A 6,269-nucleotide genomic window follows, 5' to 3' on the forward strand; every position below is an offset into this window, starting at 1 on the left:
GGACGTTGGTTCTGATGTTTGAACTCAAGGACTGCTCTCACTTGGCTTTTTTGTTCAAGACCACTTACTCTACCACTTGAACCACATCTCCACTTTTGGCTTCTTGCTGATAGACTTTTCTGACTAGGGTGGCTTTGAACTGAGTTCCTCGTACCTCAACCTTATAAGTTGCTAGGATGACAGGCATGAGCCACTAGTGCCTAGGTCACATAGATTTTTAAACTCTTTAAACTCATGTCTTTCTCCTCCTTGCTCATGAATTAATTCATGGGAAGAGCTTAACACTAAGAATAAAACCGAGCTTTTAGTACAACTTGACAAATGTTTATCAAATGACTTCATGACTGCCCAGAGCAAGCATACATTAACTGAAAGACAGTATTCAGAACTTAGCATTGGACAATTGATTTACATATAGGTTCACTTTCTTCTGTAACTCTCTATGTTTAAACTTACAGAATCTGCTACCAGAATGGGAAATAATTAAATTTATAGAGGAAGGAGGTGTCATTTTCTAATTTACCAAAAATAGAAATTAAGAAAACAAAATCTTTTAGTTAGCAGAAAAAAAGAAAAAAAGAGTAACTTCAGAGAGCTCTGAAGAAAAGCATATGCAAGCAAGAGGTCTGTGAAACAATAAATTGCCACACTCCAACATAAAAACATTGCTCTCTGTGCTCTAAAGAAAAATAACTTTAAAAATTTCTGCACACACACACATTTTGGGGGAAAACATTGGGAGAGATGAAAGGTTAGTTAAATATCTTTATTAGGTACCTACATCAAAGTCCTGAACCCTTAAATCATTTCCACAGCTTTTTGACTGCTTACCACCCTCTGAGTGTTGTCAAAACGGCTCCCTGAAAGTATGTAATAAATCTGAAAGGCAAATCAGGCTTTGAAATTATGCACAAGTGAGAACCATATCTCATACTTAGGATACATTTTTTTCCAAGTCAACACAGCTGATTTCACCAAAGATGACCTTGAACACACTGACCTTTGTGGATGACTTGTTTGTTAGATTTTTACCCCTACAGGATCTCAGAAGCCTGGTCACTGAGCACAGTGAAGGATTCCAGGTGGTTCTGAAATGCTTGGTTGAACAGGATGACTCATCTGAGTTGTTTGGAAATAAGAAGTATTTTGGCCATGAAGAAAATAAATCTGCAAAAGAGACATTATCAACAGCAGTCTTCTTAGAAGTAACTGTGATTTCCCTCTGCTGGGGGGCCAGTTTTCTGGACAGGGATAGTTAGTGAGTTTGAGAACAAAGCAAAGGATGGTTGTCTAAAGTTTTTAAGAGCCAGTGTGATGTTGAATTGCTTTCTAGTCTCAAGTGTTTAGTGTCATACACAAATAACACCCAGCCTTTGCAACTTTTGTGACTTTGTCTCTGGAAGATGGACCCACATTAGTAAATGGTTCTGTGGTGATGGGAAGGGCAACTCTGACAGAGAAAGGTAGCATCTTATCCACACTAAGGAGTTGATGGCATCATATATTCATTCTGATTTTTAACCCAATGTATACACTTACTTAGAAGTAATGTAGCAGCCTGGAAGGAAAATGGACCAGAAATAAGCCACATTTTCTGTAGCCAACACACCTGACAATCCGTGCGCATGGCAAAGAGAGCCAGCTGAACAAGCAATCACCAATGCAAAGCTGAGGTTGAGCTAAAAGCAGGAGAGATTACAAAGAAGCCCTACTAATAGATTACAGTTACAAGTGGTAGTCTCAGATTAAAACATAGGCCTTGCCTATAATAGTCACGTAGGAAATTTTAAGATTAGCTAGTCGTGCTGGCACATGCTGGTAATTCTAGCACTGGGGAGGCTGAGGCAGGAGGCTAGTGAGTTCCAGGTTAATATATCTGAAGAAAACGGAACCAGCAAAAACATTTAGATTGATTGGAGATTTGCTGTGTTTAAAAAGAAAAAAAACAAATATTATTTCTTGAGGCCTTGTGTTATGATGTTTTATATATATGTATATATATGAAAGAATGTGACAAGGAGGGAAACTAATTTGTACAAATACCAAAGGTAATCATAATTCAAAGATCTTGGGATGATCTGCATCCCTTCCTCCACTGATGGCGTTCAGAAAGGCAGGTTGAACAGCAGGTGGCAGCAGAGGACAGGGTAAGAGAAACTGACTTCCACAAGTCAGTTTTTGGGAGAATTCTCCAACACATACCCATTTGGATGAGCTTCAGTGAGAAGGTGCTGCAAAATGATGCTTTCTGACCACTAAACAATGACCATGATATACAGACAAAGCCACTGGGAAGGATGATTGTGATAATAACTAAGTTCAAAGGATTTTCTATCATTTTAATCATCTTTTTGACTAAATGCAAGGATTGGAAAAGCTTACACAAAATACAAGTATCCCACTGTAAAACCCAACTAATCCTCTTACAAAATGGACATTTATGCTGAGTAGAGTTTTTTTTATGACATGTAACATTTATCACAAAACTTGTCATTTGGATCTGCATGGAAATCTGCCAGTTGAAGGTTGGTGTGTCTCTTGGCTCAGCAGAAAGATAACTAAGAGAATATTCAAAGCCTTCAAGAAAAGAAAGATGTAAGTAAGAAAAACATGCAGGCCATCAGTAAGCATAAATCATACCTTTCAGAGTGTGACAAAGTCATGAAGAAAACAAGACAGCAGATTCCCCAGATCTTTTCAATAAATTTCCAAAAGATAAGGATGAGGAAAATATTACAAAGCTAATGCAGAGGGGAGGTTAGTGGGGAAATCTGGGCGATTATAACACATGAGATGGAGCACCTAGCAGATAACCAAAGGAATTCAACATTCAGCCACCTTTGGGACTTTAGTACATCACAACTGTTGTATTATCTGTTTTACTTAATGCTCAACAAGACTAGATGGAGTTGAATGTTTCTGGAAGCATTCAAAATAGCTAACTGGCTGACAGAAAGGCACATAGCAGAACCATTGCAGGGTTTGGAATTCAAACCACTGATCTCTAGTAGCCATTTCTGTGGTAGAATAAGTGTCTTTGATATCTATAAAATTTCTAGATCCCCATTTCTTGAATAAGACATGGATGTGTTTGACTCTGAAATCCTATGGCCAGACCACATGGGAATTAAATAAGGCATCTTCTCACAGTATCTACTCTAAATTACATATTAATCCATTTTAATTTTTTCCCTGTCTTCATAAACATTTTCTAAGAATTTGTGTGTCTTTTCAGGACTTTCTTGAGAATATCTTAGTCAACATCTGTAGTAACATCTGTACAGTTCTGAGTTCAGGTGAAGACAAAGTATTGTGTCGAGTGCGCAAATGAGCACAAGATGCTAAATTGAAGGTACAGCCAATGAACAAAGATAGCACTAAGGAAAGATAGCACTAATCATGAAAATGACCAAACTTTATTGGAATTCCAATAACACATTCCTGAGAAGAGATTTTGTTTTCTTTTTAAGTCCTTGCAAAAGAGATTTGAGGGCTTTTAGTCAGTGAAGGGTAGGTGGAAGGTAGGATAATTGGGGCCAAATGGAGTTGTAGGGTGAAACTATGGTTGTCTACATTCCAGTCTCTAGCCAGAGGTAGAATTCTCAGAATGAGTGTCACATAGGGGAGACAGACAGAGAGAGAGAGAGAGAGAGAGAGAGAGAGAGAGAGAGAGAGAGAGAGAGAGAGAGAGAGAGAGACAGACAGACAGACAGACAGAGAGACAGACAGACAGACAGAGAGACAGACAGACAGACAGAGAGACAGAGAGAGACAGAGAGAGAGACAGAGAGAGAGAGAGAGAGAGAGAGAGAGAGAGAGAGAGAGAGAGAGAGAGAGAGAGAGAGAGAGAGATTGTCTTTCCTCCAGGTCCCATATCTTCATATGAATTACACTGAAATGAAGGCAGGTTATTTATGGTGTGCTTTTTTTTTTTCTTTTTTGGTTGTGGGGCTTGAACTCTGGGCCTGGGCACTGTACCTCAGCTCTTCAGCTCAAGGCGAGCACTCTGCCACTTGAGCCACAGCACCCCTTCTGGCCTTTTCTTTTTATTTGGTACTGAGGAATCGAACCCAGGGCCTCATGCATGCAAGGCAAGCACTCCACCACTGAGCCACCTTCCCAGCCCAATGTGTGCTTTTTTTTTTTTTTTTTTTGCTAAAAACATTGCTGATAAAAAAAAAAATCCCTGAAAAATAACAATATTGGACCAAGTTGCCAAGGACACTGAAAATCTCAAGTATCAGCCACACTTCAAAGCTAATCACTTGGTCAAACTGGTTCTTATGTTCTAGGAAAATTCTTACCAGGCTGGAAGCAACACAGATAAACCTTCTTCGGACTTTCTGGGAGAAGTAAGGTATGCGATGAGACCAGGCTCAGTGCTGTGTCTTTGAAATGCTCATTCTCTTTCTATCTCCAATAATTACCATGGTTATGACATACTGTGTGGTTAATCACATTGCTTTACTGTGTGGCTAATATATATTGTGGATTGAGCCATTGTTTTACAGTGTGAAAGAGGTTAACAATATTACCTTCAGTGTAATTGTTGATGTTCCAACATTATATCAGGATTCTTGTCGACAATGAAGTGAAAATCTCATATTTGTTGCTAGGGTTTTTTTTTTCCTGTTTCTTTTGACATATTTCTCCTCAGTGCTTCTTTTCCAATGTGTTCTTCTGCTGATACTATGGTCATTTCTTTCCAATATTCTTCTGCTGATACCACTGGTCACCAGGACTCCTACTAAGGCTTCCTACTTAGAAAGCAGAAAGGGCTTCAAATCTTTTATGTGGCAGCCTGCAAAGGGCAGTCCCCAATTCTCTTCCCACCACTTAATCAAAGAGCAAAACTCAGCACATTATTCTGTCCTTATATAGTCAGGATTTCATTGGTTCCCAAAACTGTCTAGAACACTATCTTGGATAGGAACCATTTGGGTGAAGCAGCAACTTTAAAATTATCTGCTTTGATTTAAGTGTATTTAGTGTATACAACACACACACACACACACACACACACACACACACAAACATCTATACACATATATAAATGAATTTTAGTATGAAGAATTTTACAGCCTTTTCTATAAACGATGTACAACTATAAGGGCTTTTCTAAAATGTGGAGTAATAATAATTATCTTTTAGGAAAATGAATATAACAAATAGTGAAACATACCTACAATCTTTTCCGAACCATTATCATGGGCTTTCTCCAGGTGTGCTTCAGGCTTATACATTTACTAAGTGTAAGAAGATGTTTTAAAGTTGTCAATTGGGATTATTTCCTTTACTGGATAGGAAATTGAAGATGTGACTTGACTAAAAGGGGTTTCCATCCTGGTGCCAGTGATCCCTCATTCTAGTTACTCAGGAAGCTGAAAGTCAAAGGTTCAAAGTCAGCTCAGGCAGGACCATTTAACCACAAAAAATAATAAGAAAAAGTGGAGCTATGGTTCACGCAGTGGAGCAGAGCACTATCTTTAAGCAAAATGCAAAATGCTCAAGACAGTGTCCTGGCTGTGAATTCAAGCCCCGCTCCCCTCCCCCCCCACACAGATTTTTCTGATCAAATCAGCAACTCACTAGAATAAGATTCCAGGCTCCAGCTCTGCATCACTTCTACCACTTGGAATTGTATTATTTTGGGCATAATTGAGGTTTCTCACAGCTTGCATGTACTTCAAGGAAAGAATTCAAACAAAGCCCTCGTATTAAATATTTTATTTCAAGCTGCAACCTGACCTTAAAATCCAAAGCAGTTTTCCACTTTCTACTTAAGTAAATGTTGAATAATATATAAAAGTTAAGTTTTAATGCAATTAACTTCCTCAATTGCCAGTAATTATTTGGGGGGGGTGGAGGGAAGGGGGAGGAAGGGAAGGTTAGGAAATTCTCAAATGGTGGTTCTCTACGTTGTTCTACGTCATAGTATTTTCAGGACAAGAAAACGGTACTTGAGTCTAGTCTATTCTGAATCAAAATATCAGAATCCCCCGGAGAGAAAGACGTGATTAAGGTACTAGGCGGGTATGATTAGATGATCATTTGCCTGGCTCTGTTCAAGCCAGCCCACTAAGGGACGCTCCAGGCCATTCAAACTCTGGCGCGCCTGGGGGCCGCGTCTCTTCTCTTCAAGCGCGCTAGGGGGCGCGCTGGCACCAGTTTTGTGATTTGGTCACTTCGAAGATGACCCAGCACCGCGCAGGAAAGACCGACTGGCCTTCGGAAGCCGGCCCTGGGAAAAGACAGGGCGCTACACCGGG

At 39.6% G+C, this 6,269-nt stretch overlaps 1 long non-coding RNA gene across 1 annotated transcript; it reads right to left on the bottom strand.

Moving 5' to 3' along the window:
- Positions 1-896: 896 nt before the first annotated feature.
- LOC138840666 (uncharacterized) lies at positions 897-5,363 on the bottom strand. The gene is made up of 3 exons (XR_011376194.1): positions 5,183-5,363; positions 4,536-4,757; positions 897-1,167 (listed from the first exon to the last, which is right to left on the bottom strand). It is a non-coding gene; the product is annotated as an uncharacterized lncRNA (long non-coding RNA).
- Between the last annotated feature and the right edge of the window lie 906 nt (positions 5,364-6,269).

Source organism: Dipodomys merriami, unplaced genomic scaffold (genome assembly GCF_024711535.1).
Source record: "Dipodomys merriami isolate MVZ:Mamm:240054 unplaced genomic scaffold, mDipMer1.0.p SCAF_30, whole genome shotgun sequence".
NCBI lineage: Eukaryota > Metazoa > Chordata > Mammalia > Rodentia > Heteromyidae > Dipodomys > Dipodomys merriami.